Below are 19,859 nucleotides of genomic sequence, written 5' to 3' on the forward strand. Positions count from 1 at the left end.
CTCACCACCCTTTCTGGCCCTGGCTCGCTGACTATGCCAGTGTCTCTTGACCAAGATCCAAGAACCCTTGTCTTCACCTGGCAGCTGAGCTGTTCTGGCAGCAAACATGGTGGGAAGAACATAGATTTTAGAATCATACTGGGATACCAATGCTGGCACTCCACCAACTAACCATAAAAACTTGGAATGATTATATAATATCTCTGAGCTTAGTATATTAATTCAGGTAATGGGGAATAACAAAATCTATTTCATAGAGTTTTTAATGAGACTCATTGAGCACTTACTACGTTCTAGGCACTGGGCTAAATGCCTTATGTAATTATCTTGTCTAAATGGAGTGTGGGTTTCATTTCATTCCCCTTTGTTTCCAGTGCCTGGTATGGGTCAAAACTCAGAACCTGGTCTATACAATTACAGGCCTTATGTCCTTAAGACAATGCACAAACAGTCCCTAAGGGGAAGAAGCTGGCCTGGCAAATGTGTTTTTCTGTGAGATCCAATGTGATGGTCAGGCAGGGAAATGTTTCAGAAATCACTGGGAATTGTGCCACACCTGAAACATGTCCCCAGTCCTTCACCCTGCCACAAACACCACTGTGAACTGGTTTGGATTGTGTTTTCATTCCTGGCTCCCACCAGCTCTGGGAATGAGAATACGCTGCCTGGTCCCCTCTGGATGACTCTGCTCATGTTACTCTTCTCTTTCTTTAGCTGGAAATGTCCCTCAATGAGCAAAGGCTTCCTAAAGAAATGTTTTACATCAGGGCTGTCCCAGATGCTTTTGCTCAGACCCTGTTAATCGTCTTCCTCTTCTGCTTTATTCATCTATTTTTAACTTCTGTTTGAATCTCAATTTAGTCATCTGTGGATGAGTATGTCTGCCACAATTTACCCTCGTCTCATGGGCAGAACAAACAGTTCTTATGTATCCCATTATCCTGCCCTGTCCCCTAAGAATGAAATCTAGCAGAAGATACCAAAAATGTTAGTGAAAGTGCAGTTAATTAAGTTGAGATCAGTCTCCATGTCTCCTGACATGTAACAGAGCTTTGGCAATGGAGAAAGAGAGTATTTTGGAAGGTTCTGAGCTTGGAGGGACAGGGTCTGGCCTCCAAAATGGGATGAGAGTGTTTTCAACTCCACTGCACCTTCTAGGGGGCCAGTCTCTGGGTGCTCTATCCCATCCCAACAATGAGAACTGGACTCACCATCAGAAACCTTCAGCCTCCTCTTTGGGGTCACTTTCCTGACTCCAAGGCTCCCAAGCCATCCCCCTGTTCCTAAAAGCCCCTCCCAAAAATCTTTTAAGTCATGCCCAGAGTTCTGGTAATTGCTATCTGCTCTGATCCTAAAACCTACTGAAAAATTATTTAGCCTGAATTGCATTTCTTGAGAGCTCAATTTTACTACGACTGGATCTGATAAGTGAGGCTGGTCAAAAGGCCTCTGCTGTTGTTCTGTAATAACAGCCACGTTTATGGGGGGAGGCAAGAAAAGCCTTGGAGGAATCCTACGGCCCTATGATTTCCCTTCACCTCCAGGCTCTCCCCAGGAAGTTACAATAACTGCTCTATTGGAAGCAAAAGAGGGGGCACTCTTCCATTTGGATGGCAGAGCCCCCTCCCTCCCCCACCTATGTCACCCCTAATTGTCTACCTCAGGACTTTGCTCTTCCTGACTATGGCCACCTGCTCTGCCTCAGACCCCACCCCTGTGTCTTGCCAAAGAGTTGGGGCAGAGCCTGGTGTTCAGCTTGGGTTCAGACAGTACCCAAGTGAGTGGATTCCTCCCTGGTTGGTCTTCCATGGTTTGGACAGATTCTCCATTTCTACCAAGTCTTATGTTGCTTCTGGAAGAGAAGAAATCTGGTTAAGTTTCCTCACCATCTTTCCTCTGACAATAGCAACCTGAACCATGCCCTTTAAGTCAAAAGATTGTGTTTACTCTGTAAATGCATATTTGAAGTCCCATCGTCACCTCTTTCCCATCCTCCTAGACTGTCACTACTGCCAAGCCCTTGTCCATATTCTGGAATTGGTTCTCCAGCCTCTTGACCCAAAGGCAAACTCCAGGGCTCTGACTCATAGGAATGAGTCAGATTTCCAGTTTGAGATAGGTTCATGGGTGGGGAGAGAGAGTGGAATGGAGGACAGAAGAGAGCTGCCTGAATTGGGGAGAAGATGCTAAGAAGGAGTGAATGAAAAAAGAAATGGCCCCTTCGACAGTGATGGCAACTTGGGTACTCAAAGCCTGCTGGGCCCCGCCTTGGCACATGTGCCTGTCTAAGCCGCCGCCCCAGGGCTGGCCAGCAGAGCACACCCGGCGGTTCCTGCCTCAGCTGGTCTTCCATTCTGCTCCCCCCTCACTCCCCACTTCCGCTGGCAGCTCATTTGCTTTCAGCAGACTTTCATTTCCCTGTGTTGGTTTAGTCTCATGCCCAGACCCTGTTCAATATTTGTCTCCCTGCTCCACTATTTGCGCTCATTTCCATATGTTTAACATACATATTAGCTGCCTCCTGCCTTGTCCCATGACTGTTGCTGGCTCTTTTGGCCTCAGTGTGTGTCCCAGGGCCAGTGGACACCCCAATTTCTGCTTTTTCACTCTCATCCCAACAGGAGAGAAATGAGGAGGCTATTGCCTAGAGCTGAGTGACTGGTACCATGTTTTACCCCCATCAACACACCCCCACACACATACATGGGAAAGCAAGCATGGTTTCCAGGCCTCAGAGCTCTCTCAGGGGCCTTCCCTCAGCCCCTCAACGTGCTCTTTCTTCCTTCTGGCAATATAATGTTGATTGATATTCTAGAACTATAATTTCTCCCTTAACGAGAAGTCAGGGTAAGAATACAATTGAAAGTTCTAGAAACAATCACTGAAACCCTATTTTGAGTGTTCTGTCCCTTACCACAATCATCATCTGCCACTAAACTCATTTTATTCTCCCTGACCATCTCAGTCCAACTGTCTTTCTCATGGGAGTTTGGAATCATCAACTCTGAAATGAGTCTTAGAGGCCATCTAGCCCAGCCACTGAGCTATGGCTGGAATGTTCCTTCAACCATCCACCCCATACTCTCTGAGTGACTCCTGTGGGCCCAGCCCAGACATTCAGGTTGTGAACAGAGAAGGGGTGGTCTTGCATGGAAGGGACTTGCATGTAATGGAGGAGGCAGAGACACACTAATTATAGTTCAGTGTGTCAAGTTTAAAACAAAAAATGAAGAGGCTACCAGACGAGGTCACTAACTCAGCCAAGGGCATCAGCAAAGGCTCCTGCAATCCTTTAATATTGATTAGTTCAAGGTAAGGGGAACTCGCTACCTCCCAGCATCTCATGCTTTCTCTTTGAGTCTGACACATTGTGGGTGTGCCCCTGTGCTCTGAAACTGCACCTGAAAATATAGTGAAAAGCTACATTAACCTTGTACAAGGCAGCTCCCACCACCTCATCTGTAGAAAGAAGAGATTCAAGGATTTCTAAGACCATCCCTCAAATCCTGTGGTTTCTACAGTCAGCTGTTCTCAAGCGGGCTCCTTACCACCTCACTACCACTTTCTGGAGACGACTGTGTGCAGTCTATGCTTCTCCATGCCCCTGTGCTCTCCTCTACTGAGCCTCTCCATGCCACCATGTGACCTTGAGATCTGCTATTCATCCTGGCTCCTCTTGCCTCAAGGATAAACTCTGCCTGATTCAGCTTCAGGTACATTTGGGATCTTTTATAATCTGAGCCCAACCTAACTTCTTCCACCTCTCTGCCACCAGGAGTAGTGTCTGCCATGAGAAGTTTTTCTCAATTCTCCAGACATGACAGCCCCTAGCAGAGGTCTGTGCCTGTGCTCACACTCTCCCCCCACCTGAAGTGCCACCACCCTCCTTTATCAACAAACAACACCTTTTTATACTCAATACCTTGCTATGGTAAGTCCTGGCCCCTGTTCTGAGGGAGGGCACCCAAACTTGCAGAATATCCTTCGTGGTCTATCCAGGTCATTCCAGTCACCCTCCTCTCTGCTGTCCGAGCCTGTGGGAACCTACCCACACTGGCTGGTACTGACCTTGCAGTAAGTATGTGACTTCCCAGACTAGGCTTTAGAAGACATGTCAGCTTCTGCTGGCCTCTCTTTGATGACCCAGAAAAGCCAGGAGTCCTGCTGAGACCTGCACACAGCCTCAGAGGGGTCCCAGAGGACAGAACAGAGGCTTCCTGCACACAAAAGCTGGCACTGCCTCACCTTCCGTGACCATCCCTTCAGGGAGATCCTTCAGACCTCATCAGACCTGTGGTGACTCCACCCCAGCTGACATCAGCACCAGGCCCTGGGTCTGTCTTGCTCAACAAAGATGCTTCCACTTCAGACTCACAGAAACAGAGAGAAGACATGCTTGCAGGTGTGCATGTCCCTCAATGTGAGGCACTTCCTTACTCCTAGTTGAATAACAAATACAACAACCTTTACCCTATTGTTCTAGAATGGATGTTGTCTACAGGCTTTTCTGTCTATCCCTGAGCACCTACAAGAACAGGGCCAGATGCCTTTCATTTCTAGATCTACAGTGGCCTGGCAAGCTATGATGCAAAAAAAGGAGACTATGACTAAATCCTTATCTAATAGATTAATTAGAAATTAATTTTTTAAAACCCTAAAGATGTAGTCTATGATTCTTCTTATTCAACTTCGCAATACCTCAAGGAATTTGCATCTCTTTTGGGGTCAATCTCTCTCCTGTCTCCTTCTGCCTACCCTGTGAGACATCATGCATTTGCAGTTTGTTTCTCTGTTGGTTCATTCCTACAATGACCTTCTGAGTCTGGCAGAGAAGGTATTATTTTTAGGCATGTTTTACATCTACCTAAATGGCACAAACAGGCTGAGTTGCTTGCTCCAGTTTGTAAACAGTTGAGTCCCAGTTTCCTGACCAGGAGTCCAACTCAGTGTGGGCTACACACTCCTGTCTACAACAGGTGAGCCCTGCAGGTGCCTCTGCTGCTTCTCCTAGCACCTTCTGTACCCAGGTACAGAGGGACAGACAATCACCCACATTAGAAGGGTCTCCTGCCCTGCTGTCATTTCCTTCCCAGGCCTGGAAACCCAGCCGCCTGGGTGAGACAAGCCTGGGGTTCTCACGGTGACTTTGTTCTGGCTCCTCATTATCACCAGTCAATGCTTCGGGAAGCTGTCAGCCAGCACACACACTGCAGACCTCTGCAAGTGCTGTAGTTTTGTGCTTGGAGAGATTATCGGGAAAATGACCTCTCTCCCAAGCATCCAGAAATAGTTCTTGATGTTATCTTAAAAACCAATTTTGGAACCAAAATTTAGAATAAAGCTGATCGCCAGTAAATTCCTACATGACTGCTTCTAAAGGAAACCAGGGAAGGTTTCTAAAGGAGCTGATGCCGTATTTTACTGTTAGATTGTGGAGCTGAAAGGCCTGGGCCTGAGTGTGGGAAGACCTGGGGTTTGAGTCCCAGCTCTGGTCATAGGTAGCAGGATGATGACACAGGCAGGACTTTCATCTATGGCGAGGCAGCCACCCTACTTTACGTGGTAACATCACAAGGTTAGGGAAGAGGATGAGTAAAAATAACACTTGTCATGTTGCCTGCACCACACACTGTCTGAAGCACTCCGCGGCCCCTCACTCATTCACATTTCACAGCAATACCACCACGTCGGCGTTTTCCCTACTTCAATAATCACCGTGCGGGAATGTGGAGTGTTAAGCAGGCAGCTCACCGTACGTAAATCAGTGTAGAGTTGGGATGCAAACCGCAGCTCTTTCTACTACATCATGATGTCAAGTCAGAGAATATATCCTTACATGCTTGAAACATTCATTTAAACTGCCTTTAGAAAACTGAGATGATCTAAAAGCAAAGAATCTCATCGCTGGAAGGAACCCAGCATTTGGAATTAGGCTGAGTGATCGGTGGTGTTCTCCTCAGGCCTTCTCTTCCCGCTTCCGAGGGGCAGGCAACCCCGGGGAGGTGCAGAGGGAGAAACAGCACCTTGTCCTGTATGGCAGAACAGGGTCCTCCCGGCAGACACCCTCTCCCCTGCCAGGCTGCAGCTCCACCTGCCCCGTGCCACACGGGGAGCGACCGAGATCCATGGTCTCGAGGGGAGCCACAGATGGCTCATTTCTGCATTCTTTCCATTTCTTAAAAGTACCGAGCATGAATTTTTTAAAGCAAAATTGATTTAAATTGATTCTATTTAAATTTCTCTCATTGTAAAAGTTTTGCCATGCCTCTTAGGATAACTGCAGCTTCAAGGACAGGCATGGAATCCCACACTGAACACAGATAGAACTCCCTGTAGGTCATAAAGGATGTGCTTTCTACCTCTAAAATCCTATGTCTTGTCAATTCCCCATCTTCCCTTGGGAATGGCACATAGGCCCAAACCATATGTAATGTTTGGGACAAAACCCAGACTTCAACCTGTCCCCTGCTTGATATTTTTCTCCCTACTGAGATTTCAGAGCTCATCTGTGCCTCTGTTTATCTGTCCAGGGCTCCCCAAACAGACATTAAGTTCTTGTCTTAGCTGAGCAAGTTCTTACTGTGAGCATGTCACCAAACTCTGTCTTCAGCCTCTCCTGGACGATAACTGCCATATGTCTGCCCCCCCCCCCAACCCCCTTAGTTGTTGTGACACTATTAGTGCCACACAGTGAGCCACACTGTCCTTGCTGTACTGAGAGAGGCTCTGGGACGATTCTCCATCCTTTAATAGCTAAGTCCTGGGAAGGAGCTCAGTTGATCCCATCAGTTTTCACTGCCTGGTCCGTCACACCCTCCTGTCAGGCCCCCAACCCGGCACTTCACTCTGCTGACTCCACTCCTCGTATTCTCATCCCAGACATGGTACATCCTGTGGAAAACTTCCCTGGCCCCACAGCCTGGGGGGTGCCTTCCTGAAGAGGTCACACAGCCTCCTCCCATGCCATCAAGCTGGGATGTCACTTCTATCAGCCTCACCCATCAGACGCCAAGCCCTGTGAAGGCCGAGAGCCTGTGTGTCATGTCAGCCTGGTGCAGAGTTCAGCAGGTTCAGCCTGGTGCAGAAAAGACACAAAACACACCTGCCTCTCTGTGCCTCTTCCCAGGTTATGACGGGTGTAAGAGTCTGTCTTTAGCAAGTGACCCACGTGTCTCTTGCCTCCAATTTCCTCATCTGCAAAACTATAGTTGAAACTGAATGTTCTTTACCATTTTTTCCTGCATAATGATCTATAATTCTGTGATTCTAAATAAGATAATGTGCTGAAAGAACATGAGAAGCGGTCGTAACCAACATAAGGATTATGTTGAACGTTACTGTTGTTATTCCACATGGCTGTTCCGGCTGAGCCTGAGTGGGGTGGCCACGCTCAGAGGAGTGGCTGCTTTCCCCCCAGAGTCAGAAGATGCTGGGTCCACATGGCCCACAAATCCACTGAGACCCTGTGGGTCCCTTTCGTCTCCTCCTTCCTCGCAAGGCCTCAGGGAATCTGTGCCAAGTCCTTCTCTCCCTGACAGCCGAATGGGCCCAAGCGGTGTGGGTCAGACCGAGCCTCCTCAGATGGTCTGTGAAGACTTCACTACAGGATCCTTAACTTTCTTGCAGCAGCGATATAAAAAAAAAAAAAAAGAATAAAAAATCAATAATAAAAAAAAATACAAACAAAAAACACCACTCTAAAGGAGATGACAAAACAGACAGTCAGCGGGCCTGAAGTTTAAATTAGAATACAACGGTGTAATGCTCCCGAAGACCAGACTATTGTTTCTTATCAGATTTCCTCCTGAACGAGCAATTGTGAAGCCAGCTGTCCAGAGGAATGAGTTGTCATTCTGCCAGATGAGCAAACACCATTGATTTTAATGTGTTCGAGGGAAACAAGCAACCGGCTCTCCCTTCATGCACTGGGCACTACTCAGCACAAACGACGCCCCATTTTGTTAAGTCAGGATTAAGTCTCCGGTATTAAGCAGGAGGCAACAGAGCAGGGTCCAGCATAAGACAGAGGGCACTCCTGCAGACCCACTATGCTCAGGTTGCCACGGGGCCCAGGGAAGTGCTGAGTCATAGAACACTCCGGTCAGGATGGAGCTCCATGGGTTGGGAGGACAGAGAGGGCTGGAAAGGAAGAGCAAAGACACAGTCTCCTGTTTGCAGACAGTCCAGAGCTGGGAGAGAAGCAAAGCCCAGGGCAGGCCATAGGATAGAAGAGGGACCTAGTCCTGGGGCCTTGTAATTAATGCCCAGCCTCCACTGCTCCCCATTTGGGAATCACCTTGAAGGGGTCATCCTGTGGCTTTTGCTGGTGATTTTCAATTATCAGAATCAAGAAGCCTAATGACTAGAGAGAAAAAGGTAGTTTTCTAACAACCAAAGAGCCTCCCCCTCCTGCCTCCCCAAAGATTCTACAGCTTATCATCACTGACAGTTTGTGCTGACCAAACACTCAGGGCTTTTTTCTCCTCAAAGACCATGATCTCAGGTCTGTGGCCTTCTCTGTTTACCTGGTCAATTAGTGGGCACTGAATAAATATTTATACAACTCACTGACTGACGTGCTGCGCCAACTGGGAAGACAGCTGAAATCCGCCCACTGCAGGAATGCTGGAGATCAGTTAACAGATGTCAAGAGATCGCTTACATAACAGACCAATACAAGCCCAAACAGAATCCAGACAGAATATTGGACACTGATCATCAAGTAAGTGCTCCCTGCACTTTCCTAAATAGTCTGATGCCCTTGCACCCAAGGGAGCCAGAGGGGTGCTGCTGGTGAGCCAGGCTCCCATCTGGAAACTGAGGTCAGAGACCTGGCTTTGTTACCCCCAGCACGCAGTGGTGACCTTCCCACTGTGTGAATAATCCCGGTGGTTCTGGCAGCTTTCCCATCTACATTGCAGCCCATAAGGGGGTGAGACACACCCAGAACTTGAGGGAATACAGTTGTCCACTGAGTGTTAAACCTAGTAAAACCCACACACAATGGAAGTAATTAGGCAACTGTAAAAGTAAACACAGATATTATCTATAATTGTGTGAGTCAAGGGTGTGGAACACCCAAAACTCCAGTCAAGGTGATCTGGGAGCAATCTCAGGGAGATGAAATTGGAGCAGGATTGTAAAAGAAGCCCAATCAATTGTATTGTGCATTCTGAGAAGAGGGGCCTCTTCAGGCTGCCCCATCAGGGCCAGATGAGTGTCCGTCTGTCTGACAGGCAAACGCCTGCCTTGGAAGTGAATGTGTCACTGGGTCAGCTGGCAAACACTTGAGTCATAGAATTACTTTCTCTGGTCTGACACCACGGTCCCCACACATCCTTCTGATAAATGATTTTACCTGCAGAGATTGCTCACAGAGAACGAAGGCACTGGAGGGGCCTGAGCAACTTCCACGCACCCTTCTCACAGGACAACTCCTTCACACGCCTCCGGAGACTTTGTTAGCGTGAGTCAAGAGCCCCGAGCTCAGTTGCTGGGATGGAGCTCATGAAAACGCAGTGCTGAGTTTAGGGCTCAGAAAAGGGAGGGTTTGCTGAGGAGAATGACAGCTTCCACAGACCCCTCTCCCAGGGAAAGACCGTTGCTCCCTTCAGAGAAAGCAATTAGACCTTTCATCCCACATGTGTGACAGAAGTTTTATTATCACCTGTTTTTATGAGTGAGGAGCAAGGTTCAGAGTGGCTCAAGACCATAAAGCAGGAGGTGCTTTGACTTTTTCCAACCCCAGGCTCCCTTGGTAAAGACAGGTTTTACATCATAAACAGCCACCGATGATTTCCAGAATCTCCCCACCAATTGTTTTTTTTTTTCCCAACAAAATTCCAGGCAAATGCTTCAATCCGATTCAAAACAGCTGAGTGGAATAATAGAACCACCTCAGTTAAATAGTCTTTGTAAAGACTGAGGTGGACAAATGCAAGTACTTTAAGCCACCCCTGCTCCCCACTACCCCACTGCCCCCTCAGGACTCCTTTCTGGCTCCTTGAGTTCCCTCCTAAGGCCATGGACAGTTCCGTTCCTCATGCTGAAGGCCAGAGGACATGTCTAGGGGCAATTTCCAGCTCCCTCTGTGGTGCTCCCCTTCCCCAGGGCCCACTGTCACCTGAGACCTGGAGGCCATGTGGGGAGCACCGCAGACTGACCCCCACTGGAGGGGTGCCAGGAAGGTGAGAGGATGAGTGGTGGCTTCCAGGCAGGCGAGGTGGTCAGGGGAGCAGCACCTACTCCCTTCACCTGGCCATCTCTTCACAGCTAAGGGACACCCACGGGCCAAGAAGATATAATTGCAGGGTCAAACCTCTCTTCAGCCTCGGTAGCTCTCCTCCCAGAGGACTAGTGCATCTGGGTCACGTCCAAGTCCTGGCTTTCCCGGGACCAAGGAGCAGCCCTCCAGTACCTGTGGGGACAGCATGGATGTGGGTTTTTACCAGGCAGATGAGATTCAGTGTTCTGGCTTAATGACTCTCCCTCTTGGTCAGGATTTCCACCCCTCAGACCCTAAATCTGCTCCCACACCTCAAAACACTTTCCTCAAGAGTCTTAAAAGTCATTCTCTTTTGCACCTCAGCAATCTTTCCCAGCCTATTACCTTCCTTCCTTCTACTCCTCTGGGGCCATATGCCCCTTTTAAATATCCACCACCAGCATTCAATGCCTGTGACCACTCCCATCTCTCAGCGGCCTGGGGAGATCTCGAAATCAAAGCCCCAACAGGCCCATCCTCTGGTCCCTCAGCTCCCCCTCTCCTCCCCTCTGCTCTCAGTGTGTCTCCACTGCTGCTTCCAGCATCTGCGCCCGACCCGTAGGAGAGCTTCCCCTGCTTTATTTATTTATTTACAGGAATGAGGTTCCAATTATGGCTCATCCGCACAGCCATGTAGCCATTTCAGATGATGGGCCAGAAGAAAATTTAATGAGGTGGAAAAATGTTCACAACAATATATTCAGGGGGGAAAAAAAACCCTACAAAACAGTGTATACAGAGCATTTGCATTTTGGTACAAAATATGCGTGAATTTATACTTACGTGGCTGAAAGTCTGTGTGCCTGAGCGTTCCCAGTGGTCATCTGGGCCACTGGGCAGTCTGAGGATTGCAGGTGATATCTTCTTTTTTTGTGCTTTTCCATATTTTCCAATTTGTTTTACAGTGAAGAAATATTATTTTTGTAACAAGGAAAAACATAATAAATGTGTGGAGCTTTGTTTCTTTGAGATACCAGTAAAATGCCTTTCCCTCCCCTCCCTTGTATGCGGCCTCTCTGGTTGTATCCACATCGGCATGCGTACTTGTTATTCTCTGCAAATGAGCCAGGTGAAGTAAGGCTGGATTTATGTGATCAGACTGTGGTTGTCAGTAGTCCAAAAAATAGTGTCAACACTAAATAATGGTTCCTTCCATTGTCCGAAATTCACGGCCTTCTTCAGTCTGGGGAGCTGCTCTACACAGGGGCTGCTCTATAGTAGGGGCTGTTCTACACTGGGGCTGCTCTACACTGGGGGCTTCTCTACAATAGGGCTGCTCTACACTGGGGCTGCTCTACAGTAGGAGCTTCTCTACAGTAGGGGCTGATCTACCCTGGGGTTGCTCTACAGTGGGGGTTGCTCTAACCTGGGGCTGCTCTACAGTGGGGGCTGCTGTACACTGGGGCTGCTCTACAGCAGGGGCTTCTTTACACAGGGGCTGCTCTACAGTAGGGGCTGCTCTACACTGGGGCTGCTCTACCCTGGGGCTGCTCTACAGTAGGAGCTGCTCTACCCTGGGGCTGCTCTACAGTAGGAGCTGCTCTACACTAGGGCTGCTCTACCCTGGGGCTGCTCTACGATAAGAGCTGCTCTACCCTGGGGCTGCTCTACAGTAGGGGCTGCTCTACCCTGGGGCTGCTCTACAGTAGGGGCTGCTCTACCCTGGGACTGCTCTACCCTGGGGCTGCTCTACAGCAGGGGCTGCTCTACACTGTGGCTGCTCAACATTGGGGACTGCTCTACACTGAGGCTTCTCCACACTGGGGGCTGTTCAGCTATTCTAAAAGCATGGGCAGCAATGTTGCTATCAGAATTATGACACATGACTCAAATTTTTTCTTAGCCTTGGAGAGGCAGCCTCCCATCATGGCTACTAATTCTGGTTTTGTTATTCCTGGATTGAGTCTCACCTCCACCAATTCATTGACTGTGACTATTAACTTACTGTGTGTTTCCCCATGTAGAAACTGATACCATCACACCCACTGGTAGAGTTATTTTGAAAATGAAATGAATAAATATAACCAACTGCTTAGTATAGTGCTTCGCATATAGCATATATTTAACAAATAGGAGTCATTATTAACCCCTGAACAGCCTTACTCCTTGAAGGGACAATATTTTGAATTGTCTTTAGTAATGTATATTTGAGTTTGAAGAAAACACATCAGAGCTGACTTTGACAGTGTAGCAAGGACAAGGAGACCCAGATCCATGTGGGGAATCTGCTCTATTTCTTCCATCTCAGAAATATTTAGAGACAGGGTCACACAGCACATGAGCTAATACGTTTTCTTCATCAGAGGCCTTCATAAGAGACAACCTTGGGCTGGTCTAGCTCTGCTCTGCCCTGAGTAGGAGACCACAGGCCAATAATGACCTGCTAAAAGCCACAGCAATTCTGGCCTTTGGTTCTGGGGATAGAACCTCAGAATTGAAAGAAGCCGTAATTCTCATTCAGTCCAACCTCCAACATGATGGATGTTTGAATCTTTCCTAAAATTCTGCCAACTATGTCACCATCACATCGCTGCTTGACAGCTCACACCACAGCAGGACATTCAAAAAGTTCATTCTGAATAGAGGTTCTTCCTTGTATTGAGCCTAAATCTATCTCTTTGCAGCTTTCAACTAAAACTCCATTTCTAATACTTGGAGGAAAAAGAAAGACTCATCTTTCCCCCCAGCGCTTTCTTTCCAGTATTTGCAGTTGGGGACCATGGAAGCATCTGGGGACTGTGAAAGCTTTTCAGCTTCACCTTAGCCAATTTCCAAGCTAGCTGCTGACATGTAAGCTGTGGCAGATCATCACTGTTCTGGTTTCTCTCCTCTGAAGGGACTGAACTAGAACACATTCCTGCACATGTGATTTCACTTACACGGGGTGTAATGATGGCAGTGTGGAAGGATGCTAGGATGAGCAACCACTGACCAAGGCTGCTCTAATTCTGGAAGCTGCCAAATTTCCAGCATCACAAGGGTCTCCAATGGAGCTCCTAGAAGGAACACAGATTTTTTCTGTTGGTCCCAGCAAATATTGCAGGTACAAGTTTGCCTTTACTGATTAGTCTTCTTGAACCAACGCACTATCCTAAGGCATACTGAGTGCTAAATCCACTGACATGGGCCCTGCATAAAGTCTGTTCAGTCCAGGAAACCACTTTGCAGCATAGGAGGGAAGGCAGGGACATGTGGCTGTAAGATTCACTCATCCTGTTACTTACACTCCAGAAATGGCCAACCTAATAGAGCAACATTATGGCCTTTTGAGGACACAGGTAAGGTTCTAATTTTGCTGTGATACTGTGAAAGAATGGGGGGCTATTTTCCAGGATATGATATATATATATATAGTCTGACTAAATCAACCACCATTATACATATAGTTGTAAGTATTCACTTATACATTGCTATTGAAATAGGTCCAGGGCTGAAGAAAGGATTGTTGTGGCCATACCCCCTGACCATTACTGCCAGGGAAACTTTGTGCTTCCCAGAGAAAAAGCATCCATTAAGTTTCATAAGTTTCATTAAAACTTACTCTATCGTGCCCCTATGACCACTTTGGGCTCATTACTCCATGAAAGCTGCAAGCTAGGAAAGTGGCCATCATCACGACAGGTTAGTTAACCCTGATGATCGAGAGGAGACTGGGTCACTCTATACAAATGAACTGCAAATCCACAGGCATTTTTTTCTTGGTATTTTTCTACCCATTTGGCAGTAAATGGACATGCGCAGCAGCAACAGCCAAAGAAGAGTTCTCAGCACAATGACATGTGATAGTGGGAATTTTAAGGTCCACTTCAGAACAGAGAGGATTTGTATTTTAGCAGGTTAGACATTGATTACTGCCTTGAAATCTTACCAAGGAGCTATTAGCCAATCATCTCCATTTGTGTTTGAGACCCAACCTGCCTGTTGCTTCCCTGCAGCCACTCTATCCCTTAAGATGACGAAGAGCTGCTTGGGGCTGCAGAAATTAGTTTCCACCTGCAATCACTTCTGTTGTTTATTCATTGGTGCTCAAGACCGGACAGTGCCACGTCCTGTCAAGCGGTGAAACCCAAGGTCTCAGCCTTCATCAGTTGCCTCGTCCCTGTGGCCAGCGGAAGCCTGAGGCCGCATGGGTGACCCTGTCTCCTCGCAGCCAGCTGCAGACTCTGAGCCACATCCCCCTGCACTGGCAAGGGGCACTGTGCATGTGGATTGATGCAGCAGGACAATTACACTGTCTTACCCCAACAACGCTGTCATTTAACATTCTCAGGCACAGGCACCGTGACCCCACCACAGTTAATGAGGCTTGGCACATGCGGTGCAGTACAAGTGCTCAGCGGACGGTGGAGGGACACAGGTGCTCCTGCGTGTGGACGTGCCACCACCAGAGCCTCTGCCTGACATTGTGGAGAGAAATCCCTGCTGGTCATGAGGTCGAGGAAGGAGCAATAGGGAACATTTCCCTGCCCTTCCTCATGCTGAGTTCTAAGGAAGGTCCTAGAAGGGACCCCCAAAGCACATTTTATCAGTCGCCCTAGATGTGGGGGAGGGGGCAAAATGTTTCTGCACCAAATTCCAACATGGGGTGGGTTTTCTCCTTGCTGTTAGGGAACTGGGGGAAAGCGGGTATAAATCCCCCGTTGAGGGGTCGGAGGGGTATGGGGTGGGAGGAGGGGGAGACTTCATATGACAGGACAGGATTACTTCATTTTCACTGAGAATAGATGAAATTATCAGACAAAGAACAGATCAACCTGGATGGCATCCTGTTCCCAATATCCATTCTTCTAAGGCATAAAAGGGGGGCAGAGTGATTGCTTCTTTGATTAGAAAAAGAACAAAAGTTTCTCCTCAGCTTCTCTAAAATTTTCATGGCTCAAAATAGTCTGTACACCAGAGCTGGGCAACTTGAGGACAGCGATTCTGAGAATCTTAGGCTGGTCTGATTCGGGTACTTCAACACCAACTAGCAATTCTTGGATACCAGCTGGGTGTCCTGCAATTCAACTCAGTTCTGACGCTGTCTACCCAGAGACAGCAGCAGATCCCACAGGAAAGGACTCATCCCACAAGACTGCACTGCCCCCAGGAGCCAGTTGGAAGCCCAGGTTGTCACTGGTGCTCCTGATGGGCAATAAATCGGAGGTTCTCATGACCCCTTCCTTGAGTTTGATTAATTTGCTAGAACAGCACACAGAACTCAGGAAACTTGTTTACTCACTAGATTACTGATTTATTACAAGGAATTTTAAAGGATCTGAAACAAAGCCAGTTAGACAAGATGGATGGGGCAAGGTGCGGGGAAGTTCAGGAGCCTCCATGCTCCCTTTGGCTGCTCTCCCAGAACCTTCCATATTCACAACCCGGAAGCTGAACTCTGTCCCTCAGGATCCCTATGGAGGCTTTGTGACAGAGCCATGGCTGGTTAAACCATTGGTCATTGGTGGCTGATTCAACCTCCGTGCCCTCTCTTCTGCCTGTAGGTCAGGAGAAGGGACTAAAAGTTCCAGCCTTCTATCACAGTTTGTTCTCCTGTCCACCAACCCACATCCTCATTCTCACAGCCTCCTCATTAATTCATGAGAAAACACACCTAATAGTCCTCCACGCTTAATAAATTCACAGTGATTTAAGAGTTCTGTTCCAGGAACAATGGATGACAGTGAAATATTTATTTCTTATTATCAGAGCATCACAGGGGGTAATTGGCTAAAACTAATACAAAGCTATGATGCTTCTAGACCTCTGGGTCACTGCTACTTCCCAAACAGTAGAGTCCTTCTCCTGGAAACTGTTTCAAAATAAAAAGAATGTCTTGATTCTGTCCAGGCTCAAACCATGGCACCATTTGACCTCCACATGCCTGTACCCCCATCATACTCTCCATTCGTTCTTGGTCACTGGGGCCTCCTCACAATTCCTCCTGATCTGGGCTCCACTCAGCCCTTCCTTTGCTTTCCTGCCTTCACCTTGGATGATGCTAATGACCTCCCTTATCCTGGCAATATTTTCTCAAAAGGTTTCCTTGCCTCCAGGATTCGCACTACTAGTTCCTCTGCAGCCACTTCCAGATTCATGAAAAACAGTTTTCTTGTCATCTTTCTCTGCTCAAGAATATACACAGCTCTCCATGGCCATTGGAACAGGTCCACACTCCTGGGTAAGTTTCAAAGACCGAATTAACTTTATAATCATCTCCAAATGTTTCCTATAGAGTTCCTGTCAATGTGGACTCCTCATCATCCCCCTAATGCTCTAGCATTCTCCACACATAAGGAGTTTGTCTTCTTCTACTTAGAAGTTCTTTTCTACTTCTTTTTTTCCAAAAACTATTAGGCTCTTTAAAGCCCAGCTTGTGCTTCCTTCCTGCTCAATGTTGTCTGAACACTGTTGCTGCCCCTTCCCTCATATTTGACCTCTGATGGCCTAGGACCCTCAGTGCCTCCACTGCTCATGTGAATCATCATTGTAACTTACCTGATTTATTATGTGTTGCTGTACAGTTGTATCCTGTGTCTTTTCAAACCACTTGGATATTGCTTAAGGACAGAGACTGCTTTCACTTTGGTTGCTCGTGTACCCAACAGAGGACCAGATACAAGAGGCACCTGACACATCCCCATTCAATTGAATCACAGGCCAAGTTTAGGTCCTCTTTGTCTCTCATGTTGGAATTTCTTGGCACCTTCTTCATGTACCCTCCAAAAACTTGCACTGACAACACAGAAAAAGACCTTATACCTCCTAAGACAACTATAGGTACCAAATCCTCATTAACCATAAAGCAACTCAAGTCCCACTTATTCAAACAACGTGAGGTTCAATCAAAATCCAAAGGAGACTCAAGACAATCCTCTAGAATTCACCATAATGGAAAAGATGTACATTGGAACCACTTAATGATTTAATCTAGGACATTATAAAATAGATCTGGAATCTACCAGAGCTCAGCTTTGTTTAAGTTATGCAAACTTTCTGAGTCTTGATTTCCTTATCTGTAAGATTTGGTAATATTTGGCTTCTAACAGGGTAGAATGTGTTGGTATATGTAACATGCTTGACACGATGTCTGGGATAAAGTCTTAGTGCAACAAGTGTCTTTCCAGGGACCCTGGGTTTCCCAATAGTGGCCTGCTTCTACAGAGTTTTGTAAAATGGGTTGCCCTTCTCCACTGTGACAAGGCAGGAATAGCACAGACCTCGTCTGGAATAGTCACCACTACTGCCCCTGGCAACTCCCAGATCTTCTTGCCATGATGGCATTTTATACTTGACAGCTTTTCTCTCCAGCTATGTGCTTGCTTTGATAGGTGATAAAGTCAGGGCTCTCTCTAGGATGGGTGATTACAAGCAACGACTGATCAAGACAAATCAGGGCATCCAGTGGGCAGAGGAAGGCTTGACCCACTCTCTCCAAATTAAGCATTGCTGGGACACTCACAGTGGGGCAGACCTCATGGAGGTGGGAGCCAAGGATCTAAGTTACAGAGCACTCTGACATCAGAGCTTACACCATCGTGTCTTCTCTGCCTCATCAGTTGAACCAGAAGTATCACCTTTCAGTACTTTGCAAAGCAGGGCCCCTTAACTCTGATCAGCTTCTGCTCTTGCAATGATCACATGAGGTTATGAATTTATTAAAAGAACTGCTCTCTCCTCTGCCCTCTTGGAAGCCACCCAGGATGAATGGTCTCACTGGGAGAGTTTGTTCAGAAGCCTGGTATCTGCAGATGTAACTGTATCTCTTCAACCAGAGGCAGGAAGGGACGGGAGATAAAGAGAAGCAGAGTTCATGATCACTTAAGGCAAAGCCTTAACAATTGAAGCTGTCAAATGATTAAGCTAACTGTCCGAAAAGGCAGTGGGTTCTCCATCAAGGGAGCTGTTCTGGAGGGGCTGACTGAGTCATTCTATCTGGACACTGGCTTCCAAGTAACCACAAATTGAAGGTCCAAGGGACAAGCCTTTCCTAAGAATGTCATCAGCATTTGATGTTCCTCCCCCTAAGAGGAAAAGTAGATACTCGTCTAAACCCAAATGAGTAACCCAATTGTGGTTACTTAGAAGTCATTGCCCACCCACCCATTGGGTGGGTTGAAATAAATGGTCTCCAGTCCCAGGCATCTTCCAATCCTGATCTTCTAGGGGAAGGACAAACCACCCACAGAAGATGTTAAAGGGGACATAATCCATTGTTTTCCATTTTGTTCTGCCCTCTGGTCTGCCCCCAGGGCCCAGGATCTGTGCTACCCTCCCTCTACCCCTCACTCCCTCTCTAAAGTATTCAGTTGGGTTTAAATGAGTTTCTATTTTTCCCTTTTAGAGGGAGGAACATTAAATGCTGTTGGCATTCTTAGGAAAGGCTTTTCCCTTGGACCTCTAGTTTGTTACTTGGAAGCCAGTGTCCAGATGAAAAGAGAGCAGAGGGGACAATTTGACTCCAGTCTCTAAACCCTCATCCCTCGTGACGTCAACTGGAACCTGATGGCCCTTTGGGAAAATGCCAGCTACTCTCCCAGACATCCATGCCTGAGGAAGCACAGAGTCATCCTCCAGAGGAACAGCAGAGGACAGAGGTTGGTACCAGGGTTGTGAGTCAGGAAGACCTGGGCTTGCATTCTCTCCGCTTTATTGAGTGGCCAGGTTAGTCCACTCTCTCAGCCCATTTCCTCATCAGTAAAACAAGGATGATCCCACCTCATGAGGATTTTTGTGATTTCTTTGAGTGTGTGGGTGCTCAGCACACCCTTTGTGTACAGCAAGAAGTGGCTATTGTTGTGTTATTGTGATACAGGACAGTGCCCCCTCCAGCAGTATCTGTCCACGCATGTGCTCTTGGCCTGTTGCTTGACCTGTGTCCTGTCCAGACAGCCTCATGCCAGCCCTTGCTTCTGTTTCCCTCTTGCATATCCAAGGACATTAGTTCAGGGGTTCTTCTCCCCGCCCTCTCCTACATCACTGATTTTTTTTTTCATTTTCTACTAAAAGTTACAATAGCATACAAAAAATATTGCTACCTTGCTATTTCTCTTATCTTAAAACAAAAACCTGCTTTTGCTCCTCATTTCCATTGGCAATCCTTGAAATGTTATCTTTACTCACGTCTTCAATTGTCCTTTCGCCATTCTCTCCTGAACTCTTTCCAAACAATGCTTTAGCCACTCCAGTTCATGGAAATGGCTCTTATCAGGGGGCTGAAGACTCTGCATTGCCAGGTGTGTCCTCATCTAAATCGACCCGTCAGTAGCTCTGACCAGGTGACGGTGCCCTCCTTATCTGGACACTGTCTTTCTTGGGTTCCAGGATATCACATTTTGTTTTTTTGTTTTCTGCCTGTCTCATTGGCCACATCTCAGATTCCTTCGTTGGCCCTTTTCTCTTAGCTTTGTCTACTAATGATGGAGGGCTGCAGGGATCGTGCCTGGGTCTCCCTCACTCTAGCCACACTCACCTCGTGGCCTACAACATTAAGCTTTTGGGGGGCAGACATCTGCATTTTCATTCCAGATGTCTCTCCTAATCCAGCATTCCACTAACAACCTGGCATTCCACTAAGGCCCATTTTCCTCCCAAATCTCTACCTTCTTCAGCTCAA

At 47.4% G+C, this 19,859-nt stretch overlaps 1 long non-coding RNA gene across 3 annotated transcripts in view; it reads right to left on the bottom strand.

Moving 5' to 3' along the window:
• Nucleotides 1-1,381: 1,381 nt before the first annotated feature.
• Nucleotides 1,382-19,859, bottom strand: part of LOC119234892 (uncharacterized) — a 242,460-nt gene continuing 223,982 nt past the window's right edge. Inside the window, exons 6-9 of one of the 3 annotated variants that reach the window (XR_008549999.1) lie at nucleotides 11,048-13,260; nucleotides 10,319-10,417; nucleotides 5,752-7,615; nucleotides 1,382-1,852 (exon numbers count right to left, since the gene is read on the bottom strand). This is a non-coding gene — a long non-coding RNA (uncharacterized LOC119234892). Of the gene's footprint in view, nucleotides 1,853-5,751; nucleotides 7,616-7,672; nucleotides 10,418-11,047; nucleotides 13,261-19,859 lie in introns of those variants that run through there. The other 2 variants (XR_008550000.1, XR_005122696.2) reach the window with 2 other exon arrangements.

This window comes from Talpa occidentalis, unplaced genomic scaffold (assembly GCF_014898055.3).
Source record: "Talpa occidentalis isolate TD23 unplaced genomic scaffold, MPIMG_talOcc4v2.1 talOcc4.8, whole genome shotgun sequence".
Lineage (NCBI taxonomy): Eukaryota > Metazoa > Chordata > Mammalia > Eulipotyphla > Talpidae > Talpa > Talpa occidentalis.